Below are 19,829 nucleotides of genomic sequence, written 5' to 3' on the forward strand. Positions count from 1 at the left end.
GATTGGCAGTCCAGCCACGGCATGAAAGTCCCTCTTAATTTGTACTTGTTGGCACACCCGTGCCGGGCCCGCCCACTGATATGCTTGGGCCCGCCCTGGCCCACCCACCCAAGCCAGATCACAGTCACAGATCTCAAATAAATAAATAGATAAATAAAATCCCAATTTCATTTTATTGTACTTGTTTTGGGTTAAAACGTAGTGTTGCATAATCATTAAGACAATAGATATATTAAAACCGTGTGAATTTGTTGGAAAATTTGTCTACGTATGTAATTATGTCAGTGTTGCCCAGCAACAATCAGTTAACGCATTTGTGGAGGGAAATGAAGTGTGAGTTTTTGCGAGCAGACATGCTAGTTTTTGTGCTTTTCTAAATATGGATATCAGGGTATCTGCACATTTTTTATCAACAAATTTAATGACTTTTAAGACCTTTTTAAGACCTCTAAGAATAAAAATTAAGACCATTACCACGGCAAAAATATATATAAAAACTACACTCTAGGCTGTTCGGTGTTGAAAAAAAGTCCAGTGTGAAATGTGTGCTTCAGTGATACTGAATCAGTGTGTCAACATGATCGCATAAGATTTGAACGCACAAGGGAACACCACACACTACAGGACAATCGTGCCCAATTGTCACACCTCTGCGAAGGAGTGGGTTTTTGCTGCCATTTGTCTGTCTGTTTGTCTGAGGCTCTGAGCAAAATAAATCTATAATTGAACCTAATTCTCGAGTTATGTCTACTGTGGTTTTACAACTAGCAAAACAATTTTACTACCCAAGTTAACTTAAACCAGAACTTTGGACAACTCACGTGAAGCACAGACTATGGACAGTGACTTTGCATTGCATAAACCACACAACAAAATTTAATTTCCTTCGGGATTAATAAAGTATCTCCAATCTAATCAAATAAATAAAAACGAGCACAGACCGCTCATACAGTCAATGGCACGTACCCATAGAAAAAAATACACACTCACACACACATCACACAACCTGACTATCAGTAACCTACACAAACCCAGACACATAATGGCTCGGCGGCCAGCAATCGGATAAACCAATGAAGTGAATCAATCCTGTGAAAGAATGAAAACAAGTGAATGAAACCTGCACTCACCCATTATGAAGTAAACTCTGCCAGCCCCATAATCTTCCCCCTGCTCAGCTAACTCCTTGACGTCGGGTATGGTTGGTAACGTTACTGCGGCCAGCATTAGCAACTAGGCTGCTAGACTTGCTAAATCGGTAAGCATTAGGCTACTGAAGAAAGCTAGTCTTTTTAGCTACGTTATATTATCATCTTTCTTCTCGGCTATAAGTTAACCTTTGTTTACGGCCACTGGCCCTAACCTGACGCGCTAGCTGTCAAATCACCGGAAGTTTTCACCGGAAGTACTGGCGCACACACAAAACGTCAGCGGTCGCCATTATAGGGCTCGGGCACGTGACGTCACTACGTGAGCGGCGGCCATACTGGAGGCTCAGAACTGTTTTGTTTACATTGTTTTCCACTGCGCGCAGACGTACTCCCGCCTGGTCTCGGAACTTTCTTCGTTGGTTTATCTATTTTACTTATTGTCTTTGCCACTATGGTCGCACGTTGCTGTGTCGTGGGGTGCAATAGCGTAAGCCGTGACAGGAATGGGGGGGAAATCGTAAATGGTTTATCTTTTTACCGGTTTCCTGCTTGGAGGCGCACCCACGGAGACCAAGTGTCCGAGATAACAAAGCGTCGTTGACTAGCATGGATCGCTGCTGTAAGACGACCAAGCATAACTTTCCACTCAATCCCGGTGTCGATGAGAGTGTGTTCTCTGCATTTTCATTCTGGTAAGTTACAGACTTTTGTGTGCTGAGGTAAAGATCCCCGCCTTCACAAGAGGACACTGTCAGTTGGAAGCAAGGGATGTCTCAATGGGTTAAAAGCAGAGGACAAATTTCGTGTGTATGCATGTATACATGACAATAAATCTGATCTTAATCTTAATTTAATGTGGAAAATACAAGGAAAATTGCCCATCTCCAAATTCACATGGAAAGGGCGATTGGAACTGTCAGAAACAATACACCTTTTTGTCAGCAAAAGTACCTATCAACATAGTTTTGCCATGCGAAGGTGAAGACAAAACATTCTTTGACAAGATTGTGTCTGTATGTTGTACTCTGACCACCATGAGCAGGAGTGTTGTGCAAAGTTGAAGTCGTCTGAAATAAATATGCTTTGAGATACAGCCAAGTGTGTGTGTTTCATTATTTATTTACAAGTAGAGTAACATGACAAAAGTGTAAAGTGTCATTATAATTGAAACTGTTGCAAAGTATAAGCACTGACACCACATACTATATACGCAATTATGTCCGAAAGGGTGAACTTAGGCAGTAAATCTTCGTCGACAATCCATTCCTTGCTCGGTATTTCATAAGGGTCCAGTCCGTTTAAAACGCCAATCTTCTGTATGTACCGATCTCTGGCTTCCTTCTGTAATGTATCCCGGTATATCCCACATCCTTTCTTCGATTTTAACATGCTTTTCTCTCACTTTTCTCTCACTGTTTGGTCCTTGATCTCCGTCTTGCCTCAGGGTTTGTTTACGAGATTGTGCCTCCAATATGGCGACCATATCCCAGAATGCAACGCGTGTGCCCGAGCCCTATTGTGCACAGAGCGATAGAAAATCGTCTCTCCAGACATATCTTTCTTTCATTTCGCCCAGATGAAATTTAATGCCACTCTTCGAAAATCGGCTAAATTTAAGACATTTTAAGACCCTAAAAAAAGTATTTTTTATTTAAGACTTTTTAATACTTTTTAAGGATCCGCGGAGACCCTGGGATATACGTAACTGGTTTAAAACCCCAACATCGGTAACTTTGGATAAACCAAGACATGATGTCGTCGTTGGCAAAGAAACCCCTGGACCAATTTCTACCTCCGTGGATCCTGACGGTGCCAGCCGGACCTGCAGCGACCACGAAGAGGAGCCTAGCACTAGCAGGTCAACTATTGTAGCTGCCCCCACTGATGGATCTGTGAATGACCTCGGCACGGATAAACCCAATCAGGTTTTGTTGAAAAAATACCCCTTGAGATCTTTTGGTTTGAAAAGATGTTCATTGTGAACAGGGATTGGCTCGAGTATTCCATTGAAAAGGATGCAGCCTTTTGTTACGCTTGCAGAAGATTCAAATCTGTATCGTCAGACACAACCTTCTCTCTGAAAGGATTTAGCGATTGGAAACATGCTATCGAAACTGGCAAAGGCTTAAACAAGCATGTAGCTTCCAAGGAACATTTAGTATGTGAAGCGATGTGGCGAGATTCAGAAAAGCGCAAAGAGACCGGCAAAGAGATTTCCACTCTTTTAAATTCAGAACAGCTGGCTCGCAACAGATACTACATGTCAGCCATAATAGATATGCTGGATTTTTTATGGTGAATCAACTGCCGTTACGTGGCGATACTGCTGGCTTTGCCAGTGTGCTAGATGCTAGCAGTGCTAGTTCCAGCTTCCACGGCAATGTGTGAAAACTCGTTTTCCACTCTCAAAAACGTTTTCTCAGAGCATCGACTCAGTATGCTACATAGACGCAAGGCCCAGCTGATTCAAAGTTGGTTGCTTTGAAATGCACCCGCCGTGGTGTTTTTTTGTTTGTTTATTTCGAGATGCTGCGTGTGATCTAATACGTTATTTGTACGTGTGTGTGTGCGCGCGTGTGTGTGTGTGTGTGAGAGAGAGAGCGCACGCTGGTCCGGCCATGTTTAATATAATGATTATTGTGAGGGCTATGTGAATAGTAAAATAAGCAAAAATAAGCTAATAATAGTGGTGCCCCCCTGTTGGATTTCATAAGCCCCCCATAAGACTGAGATCTGGTGACGGGTCTGCTTGTTGGACAGCGGTGTATGGGAATTTGATGTACCATGGGTGATAAACTGATGAGAGCTTTGATGACCAAGGGGAGTGCACGACTCACAGAGGACTGGGACACCACCGATCTGTCTCCAATCTCCCTCTGAAAGGTTCCAGTGGCCAAAAATCCAAGGGTGGTGAGGCTGGTTACACTTCCCATTGACCTTGTTATATACAGTCAAATTAACCCTCAATTAGTGCATAATTTAAGTCAAACAGAATAATTTCAGCATAATTATGGGGTATAATGTATATATTTATTTATGTTTGCTTCAAAGTAATGTTAGATACGGTTCTTTTAGTAGGAGGCTCAAGAACGGACCGGAGTAATTCAAGTGAAAATGAAGTGTTTATTGGTAGTCACACGTCAAAGCATATCAGCGCTGGGCTCAGTGGGAAAGAGCTCCCGCAGGAAGTCTGTCAGACTGCGCCCTGATTTCCGGGTATCATGTTTATTTATAGTCTCATAGGTTGGACTCACATTCGACCGAGTATGATTGGACATGAGTAGGTTCAACATGCTTCGTCTTATTCTCTGGATCAGCCCAAAACAATGTGTGTGTGTGAATCTGCCCTTGCTTTCCCAGGCTTTCCTAATTGTTTTGTCTTTCAACTCCTGGATCACTTTAGGTCATAATGGAATAGTACTGAGACTTATTTCATTCCTAATGTCTAAGAACAAAGCCAATTTTAACAATCCCCCTTTTGAAGTGATTTTATCATTTCAACTAATTCAGTCAAATAACTGCGGTAGGACTGTCATTTTCTGTATTGTGTCACATCTGTATTAGAAGTAGCAAGACTTTAGCAGTCACCCCCCAAACTGCAAGAGCCACTTACCTTTTGAGATGTAGCACAACCAGTTAGGAGACGTCTGTCATCCCCCTTTTGATGTGACTTCATGTGTTATTATGTAAGCTTATGTGAAAGCTGTTCATCATTGCAATTAAAGAAGCAAGCAAGTCTTCGTTGCACAGGCATGGAAATAGTAAACATAATTCTAATGCTTAAGCTACATTTTCAAGTCAGGACTATTCCATCATTTTACTCGGAACAGAACCTCTTTCCGAGAGGGTTAAGACCTTCATAAGTCACTGATTATAACTCTGCAAATGAGCACATTTAGAAAATAATTGTGATGCTTTAGCAAAACCTTCTATATCAGGAGTATTAATCAAGATTCTAGAAACAGAGACTCTTTTCTAGTAAGTTTAAAACCTTCCCCACTCAACTGATAATAACTCCACAAATGAGCACATTTCTTAATAGATTATATGTAGAAAATCATATTTTGCTATATGTATTGTGTGTATGTGGCCCCGAACCCATCCTCTGTGTGGAATCTTTGTTCATAATGGCCTAAAACCTTATGTGGTTAGCAAGGCCTTGCTCCCCCATAAGTACCATAACAACACAACACTGATTAATCAAAAAATTTTACATCATTTCTATTCTACTGACACTCAAACATTGCATAAGGCAATTAACATTACCAGCAGGTTCGTCCACCGTTTGCAGCGAATAGGAGCGAAAACCCGATGGCTTAACCGGGAAAAATTCACCTATGGCCCCTAGTTGCATTTGGCGACCGACCAACCTATTACTGTTCTAAGTCTAAAGTCCCGCTCCAAACAGCCGAGTCATCCCACTGGCAATTGACATTCTAAAAATGATTCATTATCAGCCTTTAAGAGGAATTAGCTAAACACTTTAAAAAGTGAAACACAACAAATATAAATTTAACCAAGGCTCGACTATATGAGTATATTAGCCTCTTGAACAATTATGATTAACTTTTCTTTTAAATGATATATCTTTCTTAGATGACCACATGACGAGTCGTGTGGTCTCTTGTGGTCCAATCCTGTCGGTGCTCTGTTTTTCTCTTGGCTGAACGTCTGTTCAGCACTCTGATCCAGAACTAATCTTGGAAGGAGAGGTCACCAGTACATCGCTTCCTTGAGGGATATTCAGCATCCCTCTCCCTAACTAATTTTCTTTTGTGACAATTTCGTTGTGTAGTTCTCCACCATCATCTTGGCATGATGGGCAAGGCCTCCCAGAACTCAAGCTTATGAGTCCTCCGGCCGTACGTCCTGTAGTGGTTCTGAATCTGTGGAATAATATTAGCAAATCTCGCAGCGCAGTAGTGCAAAATGTCATTTGCACTGTATTTCTATACTAGGGTATCTCTCTTTGATAGGTTCAATTTCAATGCCCAATTCATTCTTTATTTATTTATTTTTCATATGGACCCCAAACAAAACCAAAGTCAAAATAAACAAAACAAAAGAAAATCAAAGAAATAACAAAATAAACAGAACCCAAAACAAAACAACTGGCCAGTTGGTATAACCCTTGCTTTAAGGAACTAGAATAGTCATCAACCTGCTGTGCAGCCTTAATGAGAAATCCAGTACCATCTCCTTATTTTGCTGTTTAAAAAATTCAAATTATCTAGGGAACACATCCTCACGATCAACATCAACACAGTTGGTATAATCCTTCTTTATAGGACAACACCAGAATTCTCACCAAGTTGCTGTCCAGCATTCATGAGAACTTCTGTATTATTCACTTATTCTGCTGTGGAAAAATCGTCAGACAGTTTTGGTATCATGACAACACACAAACAACATTCAACACCAGACACCACAGGTTAGGACAACAGATGACAACAGATGACAAACATATATCGCATTTCTGGGTTTGCCCAAGCAACCCTCATGTCTTCATTTAGGCCTAAGTAAACAAACAGTGGTCTTCATATTATGAGTTTGATCCATGTCTTCCTCTTCCAGGTCCGGGAAGTCTTAATGCAAAAGAAGACACAAACACACACAGAATTTTTGGGAAAACTTGAGAAGTTTGAATGATTAATTGTTAATTAATTGCCGAACTGCTCCACTGCAGTTTCTCCTTCTGTGTTGTTGTTTGCTGCAGGACAGAAATATTTGTGGTTAGATCTCATTTTGGGAGCAGCACAGCATCAAGAAAGCAGACATTTTTCCAATGACGAACTGATTAACTTGTTTAGGATAAATATTGTCTGTCCTCTCTGAATTCAGGTCAGAGCGTTAAAAAATAAAATTTCAGCATAACCTGCTTTATTCTTACTTGTTAGTTAGTAATAATGTTGTTTAATTTTTACAAGTGGCTGTGTTTTTTGATGCTGAGCCGTACACAGATAGTTCAGGATCAGCATTAAGTTTTTTTCCGGTTCTAATTGAATCAGAAACACCTCATGTGGTATCAACGGTGTGACATCAGAGCTGTTCCTAACCATAACATGATACCATAACATGTTTCCATACAGATATTAAAAGCCTAGTTTAATTTTATTTCTTTATTTATCCTAATTCATCCTTTATTTTTCTTTAAGGATCACATTGTGTTGCCTGTTTCCAGTATGTGTGGCGTGTGTGTGTGCGTGGCTTTATATGTGAGTGTGCATGTGTCTGTATGTGGCCTTGGGTTTCACTGCTTCGTTTGATCTGAAAGGTCTTTGTTCTATATTTTCTTGGGTTGAGAAGTGCTATATAAACTGCTATATAAATAACGTCTGATTGATTGATCGATTTAGTGTAGTAGATTAAAAACTTTCTGGTCATCTCTAATGGAACGTCTTCCGATGACCCAAAACACCTAATTACAGAACATTTCATTCATCCCATTCATATCCTTTTTCTTTCAACCACAGGCACTGACTCAGCACAGTTTGAATTTCCATCACGCCACCTACTGGCGTCCTTCTCCTTCTCCCTCAGGTAGCCCTTGTCCCCCAAGCCATTAGTGCCCCCTTTGGGAACTCCCCCTTTGGGAACTCCTCAGCCCCCACTCACCATGGCTGTTGCTTGGCAACCGAACCTTTTTCCCACATTAACACAAGTCCTCATAGTGTCCCAAAAAAGCTATGGACAGGGTATTTTCTCCCCGTCCAGGCCTCATGTGGGACAACCTGAAAACATTCATATATAGGCCATATATTATATATCATATAAAATAGTAGGTTAAATAATGCATAATATAATGCATAATAGGGATAGCTTCAGCCAAATTAAGTCTGTGTCTGCATAGATCGTTATTTTGGCTAACCAAGTTGCACTCTGCTCACTGTTTTTAAATGCGCCATAAAAACAAACCTTGACTTGTCTTGTTATGGCTCAATCTTTGCTGCCGCTGGCCTGTTGCTATTCTCCCAATGCCCTAATTTATTTAAACTTCTATGAAGCACTTTGCTGCTTTATTAAGTTAGCATATTAATTGTTTCATAAATCTGTTGCAGTTAAGTAGTTATATGATTTAGTTAAATAGTCAAATGTTTTAGTTTGAATCTAAATATTGGTGATAACTATTGACTCCGAATTGGTGACAAGAGGCAGGAAATTCCGAGCAGCTAAAATTTTAAAGTCAAATTAATATCTCCTAATAAGAATAAAGGCCAAGCCTCAATAACTTTAATATGTTATCAAATTGTTTGACATCTGACCGTCTGGCCGCGATATTAAATCCTAAATCCTGTTTTTTTCCTTTTAACTTATGTCATTTGGTCTGACTGCCTGCTCTCAGTCCTGTTTCAGGTGGAGAACATTTTTTCAGATTGTATTTTAATTAAAGGAGCAAATCTCCTAAACACTCTGTTTGTGTTCATGACTTTCGCTTTTTAAGAGAGCTGTTAAATCCTATTTCAGCAACAATTTGTATGAATGTCTCAAACACTGTTCTTCCTGGATTTATTGTTTTTTATCTCATCTCTGTGATTTTTTCATTGTAAAGCTGTTTTCAGTTTATCTACATACTTTGGTGTCTTTCCCAATCATATGCATTTTAAAATAGATGGATGAATCAATACTATTTGCTCTAATACAAAATTAAACCTATATTATAAGCAGTATATCATTATAAACTCAGGCCAATGATCACCCAGAGTCTGTTTGGATTGTTCTCACTCTCAGGGTTGAATGAGAGAAAGAAAAGACAATCTTAGGGTGTGCGCATTTATGATAAAGAGAACAACTATAAAATTAACTTGAGAATATTATGGCTCAAAAAGCGTTTGAGGCTTTTCATTATTTATTATTCATTATTCATGTAATGCTGCTGCACAGCTGATCTTTAGTTAGTAACTTCAGGCCTCAGGTCAAGCCTCCAAATCTGTTAATTCTTTCTTACAGGTCTCTTATTAGTGCTTTGATGCTGAAAAACAAAATTATCAACTTTTGTCAACCTTTGGGATCAAATATATCATACATCAACTCTTTCCTTCTGTATCATGCATGTGCTTGATTCTTAGTCTCTCGTTTGTTTTGAAAACATTTTGAACACACACACTCAGCCTCAGTGGAGCAAACTCGCACACTCTTTTTCTGCATTTCTCCAGTCTATTTTATCTGTCCCTCGTTTTACTTCTCTCCTCGGGACCATTTCTTCCATCTTTCATTCAATTTTTGTGACATATTCAAAAGTTATACACGTGTTATTCAAAGTAGCCTATATGGAAGACGTAATTGCTGAAAGTAGTGAAGAAACTTCTACGCAGAACGCTGTGTTCTGTGCGCTCCACCTCTCGGGGTTACCCCACTTATCAAAGCATTTGTTTATTCCAAAACTTTGGGTCACACCATAAAAATACTGATTTCCCCGAACGAAGCGACCCGTATAGCACGTGCAGCCACTTGTTCTCCCCCCTTTTTATGTATACCAACCCCAATATTGAACAGAAACCACTCGAGATCTGCTGGCGCAGTCAAATATCTTCGAGCGGCGATTCCCCCCACAGTTGTATGAAAATTAAAAAATCTGACCCTTAGTGTCCTTCAAGTCGCTATAAATGAAACAAGTTAACCCGACTATATTTCGGGATTATACACTTCTTCATACCCCGGAAATCTCAATCCTTCATCCTAACTTTCGTCAGAGGAGAAATTTTCCGTGTCGGAATTCCAAATAGTTGACCCCTCAATTTGGGTTTTTATAAACTATGTCGTGTCACTCATACAAAAGTGCACGGTAAAATTTTGAAGACAAGTTCCACAACTGGGATATTCATTTATAAAATAAATTTATCTTGTCTTTTTTCCGAATTCACTAGTCAGGACACTTATTGACCAAAGGACAACTTAATTCAGACAACTTCATTTAGTTTACCCAATATGCAGAAATTACACATTTAGTCATTAAGTGGTGTTCTGCTCACCTTAATCTTGGCGCCTGATTGTCTGAACAAAGCTGTCCCTCCAATCACCTCGAGGCGTCCTCCCTCGCATGGGGGTCGGTCGCACGGCACGGTGGTCCTTTAGCCTTCGAACCTCGTGTCACGGCACCATTTGTTAGATACGGTTCTTTTAGTAGGAGGCTCAAGAACGGACCGGAGTAATTCAAGTGGAAATGAAGTGTTTATTTGTAGTCACACGTCAAAGCATATCAGCGCTGGGCTCAGTGGGAAAGAGCTCCCGTAGGAAGTCTGTCAGACTGCGCCCTGATTTCCGGGTATCATGTTTATTTATAGTCTCATAGGTTGGACTCACATTCGACCGAGTATGATTGGACATGAGTAGGTTCAACATGCTTCGTCATATTCTCTGGATCAGCCCAAAGCAATGTGTGTGTGTGAATCTGCCCTTGCTTTCCCAGGCTTTCCTAATTGTTTTGTCTTTCTACTCCTGGATCACTTTAGGTCATAATGGAATAGTACTGAGACTTATTTCATTCATAATGTCTAAGAACAAAGCCAATTTTAACAATAATTAAATATACAATCCATTAGTCAAGCAAACTCTATTGGACTCTACTCGTAAATTCTGTTCGTACCTGAAAGAAAACGTAAAATACGAAAAGATTGGTGAATGCGCAAATTCTCTTAAATCACTCGTACGCACAATTTGCATGAGGCCCAATGTCTGTCACATTGGCTTCCTCTCTTTGGATTTTTGATTAAATCTTACTGGATAAGTTTCAGGATTAAAACATATCTGAATCACTTCACTCATTCAACGCAGGGAAAGTGAGCAATGCTGTAGAAAAAACTGCAGAAAACTCTTTCACACTGATGGCTAAGCCCTCAGAACAAAGCCAACAGAGGCTGGAGTCAAATACGCTCATGCTAAGATGATCAGTGATACGGAGAACGTCAAAAGCAAACGGTGATAGTGTCATAATGTTTTCAGCATCCCATACTAATTCTTAAACATGACTAAATGGAGAATATGACAGCAGCAATAACTAATGTGTAACAGAGGTGTGACCAGAATGGCATGTGTGGGTGGGCAGTTAGCTCATCTGGGGGGGGCAGAAAGCAATACTTGGGAAAAAAAAAAAAAAAAAAACGGTGGAAAACCACTACTACAACTTCAAGCATAATAATAAAAATAATAATAGTAATAATTCAATTCGGTAATGAAAATATTGTCACGGTTTGATGAGAAGTGTGGACCCCGGAGCGGATACACAGAGACAGGTGAAGTAGATGGTAATTCAAAGTATATTTATTTTAGGATGACGTAATCCAACAATCCAAAATTCCAAAAATATGAAACAAGATGATAAGACTCTGAAAGACCAGGATAACGCAGTTAATGCAAAAACAATCTGGCAAAGAAAAAGGGAAGCAACCAAATATTTATAGAAGGAAGAATAATTAACAAACAATAGAAAACTGGTGTGTCAGGGCAGCATGGCATCCCCTCCTGCTGGTGGAAGGAAAAACCAGGAAAAGAAAAGAAACACTTAAGCTGGCCCTGGAGTAGCAGCAGTGGCTGTGACAGTACCCCTCCTCCGACAACCGCCTCCTGGCGGTGCGCCGGGTTTGTTAGGGTGGGCCCTGTAGAAATCGGAAATAAGGGAAGGGGCAAGAATGAACCGGCGGGGAACCCAAGAGCGTTCCTCTGGCCCATAACCCTCCCAGTCCACCAGAAAACGAAAACCTCTGCCACGTCGACGCACATCCAAAATCCGATTGACAGCGAATGCAGGGTGGCCATCCACAACCAGGGGGGGAGGAGGGGGCTCGGCAGGAGGGCCAAGTGCGCAGGAGGAAACTGGCTTCAACAGTGAGATATGAAAAGTGGGATGAACTTTGAGGGAGTTGGGGAGTTTAAGGCAAACAGCAGTGGGGTTGATAACCTTGACCACCGGAAAAGGTCCAATGTAACGGGGGGCCAGCTTACGGGAATCTACCTGCAGTGGCAGATCCTTGGTAGATAACCACACCATCTGTCCAGGCTGATAATTGGGTGCGGGAGAACGCCGGCGGTCAGCCAGGCGGCGGTTCCTGGCAGCGGACCTAGTTAAAGCGGCCTGGGCCTCCAGCCACACTCTGCGAACCCGTCGCAAGTGTTCCTGAACCGAGGGGACGGCGACCTCATCCTCCTGGGAAGGGAATAATGGGGGTTGAAAACCAAACATAACCATGAAAGGTGACACATCAGTGGCAGATGTGGAGAGAGAATTATGGGCGTATTCCACCCACGGTAACTGAATACTCCAGGAGGATGGGTTACGAGCACACACACATCTCAGTGCGGCCTCCAGGTCCTGGTTGGCTCGCTCCGTCTGGCCGTTGGTCTGAGGATGGTACCCGGATGATAGACTCACCCTTGCCCCCAACGCACCACAAAAAGCTCGCCAGACTTGGGAGGAGAACTGAGGCCCCCAATCTGATACCATCTCCACTGGAATGCCGTGGAGACGAAAGACATGTTGAACCAGTAATTCAGCCGTTTCAAGAGCAGAAGGGAGCTTGGTTAAAGGAACAAAGTGCACAGCCTTAGAAAAACGGTCAACAATAGTCAGGATGGTGGTGTTACCTGCTGACAGAGGCAATCCAGTGATGAAATCTAATGCGATGTGGGACCATGGTCTAGTGGGGATAGGAAGAGGATTCAGTAAACCAGCAAGTCGTTGGTGAGAGGCTTTACCTCGGGCACAGATGGAACAGGCTGCCACAAAGTCCTTGGTGTCACGGCCTAGAGTGGGCCACCAGAACCGCTGACGTATGAGCCCAAGTGTACGTGCAGCTCCAGGATGGCAGGCCAAGTTGGAGGAATGCCCCCACTGTAATACCTGAGATCTGACACCTTCGGGAACAAACAAGCAATTAGGTGGCTCATTACCAGGACCCGGATTACCAGAGAGGGCCTCCTTAACCTGCCGCTCAACCTCCCAATGGGCTGCTCCCACAAAGCAGCTAGCCGGAAGAACAGGCTCAGATGGATCATTGGACGGCTGGCTCTCTGTTTGGCGGGATAAGGCATCAGGTTTACCATTACGGGAACCGGGTCTGTAAGAAAGGGTAAAGTTAAATCGACCCAAAAAAAGTGCCCACCTAGCCTGTCGAGAATTGAGTCGCTTGGCACTCTGAAGGTAGGCCAGGTTCTTGTGGTCGGTCCAAACAATAAAAGGGGTCTCAGATCCCTCTAGCCAGTGCCTCCACTCCTCCAAAGCTAGGACGACTGCCAACAGCTCACGATTACCCACGTCGTAATTACGCTCTGCTGGGGAAAGACGACGAGAAAAGTAGGCACAGGGGTGTAATCGCTGGTTAGAGTGTTGCGAGAGCACCGCTCCCACACCACTGTTTGAGGCATCCACCTCCACAATAAATTGTTTCGTGGGGTCAGGGTGAACGAGGACTGGTGCAGAAGAAAACCGAGTCTTGAGTTCTTGGAAAGCCTGTGCCGCCTCTGTAGACCAAGCAAATGGGAGAGAAGTGGAGGTGAGTTGGGTGAGGGGCATGGCTACTTTACTAAAATCTCTAATAAAGCGCCGGTAGAAATTAGCAAACCCAAGAAAACGTTGGAGCTGTTTGCGGTTCTCTGGAACAGGCCATTCAGCTACTGCCTGGACCTTTACTGGGTCAGGGCGAAGCTGTGCCCTCTCAATAATGAAGCCTAAAAATGAAACAGACTGAACATGAAATTCGCATTTCTCAGCTTTAACGAATAGTCTGTTCTCCAGCAGTCTTTGGAGAACTAACCTCACATGCCTGGAGTGCTCCTCTTGGTTACGAGAAAAAAACAAAATATCGTCCAAGTAAACAAAAACAAAACGGTTAAGCAAATCACGGAGCACATCATTAACCAAGAATTGAAAAATAGCAGGGGCGTTCGTCAAACCAAAAGGCATAACCAAGTATTCGAAATGGCCAAGAGGGGTATTGAATGCCGTCTTCCACTCATCCCCCTCCCGAATGCGGACATGATGATACGCATTACGTAGGTCTAGTTTAGTGAAAACTGTGGACTGGTGAAGAGAGTGGAAAGCAGAATCCAGTAGTGGTAAGGGATATTTATTTTTTACCGTTATAGCGTTGAGGCCACGATAATCAATACAGGGGCGTAAGGTTTTGTCCTTTTTGGAAACAAAGAAAAAACACGCGCCCACAGGGGAGGAAGAGGGGCGAATTACACCAGCTGCTAGAGACTCCTGAATGTACTTCTCCATCGTTTCCCTCTCCGGACGAGACAGATTGTACAAACGGCTAGAGGGAAGTGGAGACCCAGGAAGAAGGTCAATTCCACAGTCATAGGGACGGTGTGGAGGGAGAGAGAGAGCTTGCTGTTTACTAAATACCTCAGCTAGGTCATGATAGCATGTGGGAACCCCAGAAAGATCTGGTGATATAGGAGGAGCTACAGAAGACAACAAAAAAGGAACTGCTGACTTTAGGCAGTTGCTGTGGCATGCCACACTCCAACTAAAAATGGTGCTACGTGCCCAATCAATGTGTGGATTATGCAATTTAAGCCAGGAGAGACCTAAAACAACAGGAGTGTGAGGAGCTGGCATGATGAAAAAACGAATAAGCTCATGGTGGTTACCAGAAATACGTAGACATAATGGAACAGTTTGATGAGTAATTACAGACAGTAATCTACCATCCAAAGCATTTACATTGCGAGGTTTATTTAGTGAAAACACAGGAATATTATGCATTTTAACAAAATCTTCAGCCATGAAGTTCTCATCAGCCCCAGAGTCAACAAAAGGTCTTATTGGCACCTCCATATGGTTACAAAGTAACACTGCGGATAATTGAGTTTGAGGGGGTGATGAAACATAAACTTGGCTTCGGCCCACCTGGGTATCCCCCTTCTCAGGTGGACCTAGGCTTTTGGGAGACTCGGGCAGTTGTTGCGTCTGTGCCCTGGCTGGCCACAATAAAGACACAGTCTCCCCTGAAACCTGCGTTGGCGCTCAGCAGGGGTTAATCTGGCCCATCCCAGCTGCATAGGCTCAGGAGCCGACTGGACCACCGGAGCGGCCTGGACCACAGGAGCAGGGACCACCTCTGGAACAGAGCTGGTCGCCCTTTGTCTGGAGGCTGCAGCACAAAACGGGACAAACAAGGAAGCAGCGCGGCTTCGGTCACGTTCCCGGCAAGGGTTATTAATTCAGCCAGGGACTCAGTTTCATCACGAGCAGCCACTTCATCCTTTAGACTCTCATTTAGAGAGCGAAAAAAAATTCCCATAAGGGGCGGTTGATCCCAGCCACTCTCAGTTGCTAGGGTGGAGAATTCAATTGAATGTTCTGCAACTGACCTGGAGCCTTGGTGTAGAGAGAGTAGTCGGTCGCCAGCCTCCTTTCCCCGAACGGGATGATCGAAAACTCCTCGCATCTCATTCACAAAACGCTTGTAGGAAGCGCAGAGCCGGGAGTTGCCTTCCCACATTGCCAACGCCCACTGCGCGGCCTGTCCGGTGAGGAGACTGGTGATGTATGCCACCTTGGCGCTGTCGGACTGATACATCAGGGGTTGCAGCTCAAAAACCAGAGCACACTGGAGCAGAAAAGGTCCGCAGGCTCAGACATCCCCGGCGTAGCGCTCTGGCGTCGGGAGATGGGGCTCACGGAGAGGAGGTGAAGGCGCCGGTGGACCAGCTACTGGGGATGGATCAGGTTGAAGATGCCCTTGTTCCAGCCTCAGAGAGAGAACAGCGACGTTGGAACTCAGAGTCTCCAGCGTATCCATTATGCCCCTGAGGTCCTGGGCATGCTGCCCCAATAAGGCGCCCTGAGCCGCCAATGCCTGATGCACAGACTTTGGATCCGCGGAGTCCATAATGGCCAGATTGTTCTGTCACGGTTTGATGAGAAGTGTGGACCCCGGAGCGGATACACAGAGACAGGTGAAGTAGATGGTAATCCAAAGTATATTTATTTTAGGATGACGTAATCCAACAATCCAAAATTCCAAAAACATGAAACAAGATGATAAGACTCTGAAAGACCAGGATAACGCAGTTAATGCAAAAACAATCTGGCAAAGAAAAAGGGAAGCAACCAAATATTTATAGAAGGAAGAATAATTAACAAACAATAGAAAACTGGTGTGTCAGGGCAGCATGGCATCCCCTCCTGCTGGTGGAAGGAAAAACCAGGAAAAGAAAAGAAACACTTAAGCTGGCCCTGGAGTAGCAGCAGTGGCTGTGACAAATATGGTCACACTAGCATAAATCATGAACGTCAATTTTAATTTTTAATTTTAATTAACATGCTCCACATTCTCCATTGAGGGTTTAAATTCAAGTAGATACTTGGGGCAAGACATCCAGCCAACTCCAGCTTTTTATTACCTTCATTAAGTCTACATTTCAGATCATTATATACAACAAAAAGCAGCAAGGGTTACGGAGGGGGGGGAAACACGATAACAAAAATTAAATAAAGCTATAAACTTTGCAGATATGAGGACTTCCGGTGCCATGGCGAGATAGGCAGCAAGGGTGAAGAGCTCTGACCTCACTTGAAAATAACTTTTAATTTCACTGTTCATTGTCCAACAAAACTCAGTTTCATTAACGGAGAAAAGAGTGTATATACCATAGTTACAAACGTATAATGAGCAGGTCCTCAAAACCAAAACAAAATCCTGCTCCACCGACTACACGGAATACGATTGCCAGCAAGCTAGCTTCAGTGGCGTCTCCTGCTAACCGTTTCTCCCAAGAAGAAGGAATATCAATGTCTCAACTGGTGCAAGAACTGTCTAAACAGTGGCGGCTCCTCCATAGGGGCGATTTGTGCGACGCACTACCAAACACAGTTTTTTTTTTTTTTTTAATCTAGTTGCTAAGGTGGGACTGATCTGCTGTAGGCAAACTGGTTGTATATGTCATTGTCCAATCAGATTAAGGTCGCGCCTGGTGTTGCTACGCCCATTTTGTGCGATTTCTGTCAGGGTCGAATTTGCACCAGGAAGCTCCCATTGACATGAATGGGACCTCGGTTTTTTTCAAAAATCCTGCTCCCAATGCATTTTCTATGAGGGTTTATGTGCTCGCACAAACGACGCACAACGGGCTTTCGTCATATGTCTGTTGCGCGGGACCATGAACATTCTACTTGTTGTTGTAACATTGTGGTTTTCAATAAAGAAAAAAAAAAAAAAAAACATTCTATGAAGAAGATGGCGAGTGCAACAATACGGTAGTGTTTCTGACAGAAGTGCCCTTTAGTCGTCATACTAATGCGGAGCAGGAAGTTTGGAAGAATTTTGCACGATTTTCGGGCTCGCCTTGCGAGGCAAAGATGAAACCCAGGGCTCCACCAACCCTGCTATTTTTCCTGGTAGTATTTGATGTAGCTAAATAACTTACCCTTTTGTGCTCAATCATTGACTTGTAATGATTTAAATCTTTTATATAATGTTGACAATGATAGCAGATTGTATAATGACACATTCATTGTTAATGGTGCAGTATTATATTTAAAAAAGAGAGAAATCTCACATAAGTAAGCTGCACTTAACCATGTTTGACAACTGGTAATGCTTTTCTAAGTCATATTTTCCAAAACTTCAATAAACACTTGACTTGGATTTATATGCTGTTATTTTAATTACATTCTTTAGAATGAAAATTGAATGAATCTTATCATTAAGAGCTTATTTACTTATTTACTTATTTACTTATTTCATAGAATCCTGGAACAATATGAGGAAAATAAATAAATAATGGTTAAGGTGTAATATTAACTGATTGGCAAATTATGCAAAAAATAACAAAAATTTTTTTAAAATTATTACAATAAATTATGCTACCTAGACAAATATACCTCAGTCCTATGGACTTTTATGGTACTTATGGACATAACGGGGGAAATTGCAGTCACTTTGGTAATTTGGAAGACCAAATAACCCCTCGACTCTGCGTTGTGTTTATTTAAGGAAGACAAGGAGTTTCTGGACGATTGGACATTTTATTTCCTGTGTGGGAACATAACAGGTTTGCATCAGTGCAATCGGTTCAGCTTCGCACAGCACACTGATGCAGCTTTCACAGACTGGAAATTGCACTACCTAAATAAAATGTCAGGAGCCGCCACTGTGTCTAAACAACGTGCCAGCATAAAAGAGGACATCTCCAGTCTCATCCAGGAATCTGTCGGACCTTTGCATGCCTCTGTTGACGCTATGCGAGGGACGGTGGATGGTTTTCAAATGCGCCTGACCGCAGCAGAAACTTTAGCAGGTGATAATTTCGAGAAAGTCAACGCAGCGGAGCTAGCCATCGATTCGCTGCGCAAGCAAAATGCGGCCCTTCTCGATCGCATTGAAGACCTAAAAAAACGTTCGCGTAGGTCCAACTTGAGAATCGTAGGTCTACCAGAGGGCAGTGAAAGTGACGGAGAGACTGTGACGTTTATGTCCAAAATGTTGTTGGAACTCACAGGAGACAAAGTATTCGACTCAGCCCCAGTCTTGGACAGAGCGCATCGAGTAGGGAATACGCCAGCAACAACTGGGCAAAATTCACGCACATTTCTGATATGCTTTCACCGCTTTCAAGATAAGGAACGTCTCCTCCGCTTTGCCAGACAGAACACCTTGCAATACAAGGATGCCACCGTTCGGATTTACCCCGACTACAGCAACAATTTATCTCAGAGGAGGGCAGAATTCAACAACATCAAACATGCACTCTACCTGAAGGGGATAAAGTTCCGACTGCGGTTTCCAGCCACGCTGCGCGTCTTCTTCGAAGGAGAAACCCTGGACTTTGACACACCAGAGAAGGCAACGGCATTCTACGACCGCCGGGTGATGGCGCCAGGTATCTTAGAATAACAGTGGCGGTCTCTGAATTGTAGCCTACTGCTGGGACTCAGTACACTGTGTTTGAACTTTGACTTAAACTTGACATACTTGCCAGACAGTGAACTGAGTTCATTATCACTTCTAGGTTTACCTATTAGACTTGTTATGGGTTTCTTAGAGCCATAATTTACTGTTACAACGGCGCGTGTGCCATACTAGCGACTACTTTGTTACATAATGACTCGTACCGGCTTGTAACAACACGCCTATAGCCTGACCGGATTGTTTACAACCGGTGGTTTTTTTTCCCACTTTTTTTCTTTTTTCACATTTCTTTTTGTCAGGATATTGGTGAAATGTATGTGACTACTGTTAACCATGGACACTATATCTCCACTCCAATACGTTTCAATGACAGCTAAAGGGTCATTGTTCTCTTCACGGAACGGTTTAGAATGTATCGGAAGTCTCGTGTATTATTAGGAGGGAGCCTGCAGTCTGTCTCTGTTCAGAGGACAGACATAGGTAATGTATGTTGTTTGTTTAGGATAGGGAGGGTGCTTTTAGGGAGCTGGGGATTTTTTTGTTTTACTGGAAGGGGGTTACACACTGCCAATGTATTTTTTTTCTCATGTGACTCTGAAGGCAAGAAATCACTTCATTCCGTTATGAGCACGTCTCGTCAATATTCAATTCTTTTGTTTGTTTTATCTGGATATGTCTGATGGTAACGCACATAATGTCGGGTTCGTGGGCTCGTCACCAGTACGATTTTCAAGCTGGAACGTTAAGGGGCTCAATGGAGAGACTCACCTCACAACTGCAGATCAGATAAGGCTCAAGAAGAATTGGGTTGGGCAAAGCTTTC

This window comes from Odontesthes bonariensis, chromosome 1 (assembly GCF_027942865.1).
Source record: "Odontesthes bonariensis isolate fOdoBon6 chromosome 1, fOdoBon6.hap1, whole genome shotgun sequence".
Classification (NCBI taxonomy): Eukaryota; Metazoa; Chordata; class Actinopteri; order Atheriniformes; family Atherinopsidae; genus Odontesthes; species Odontesthes bonariensis.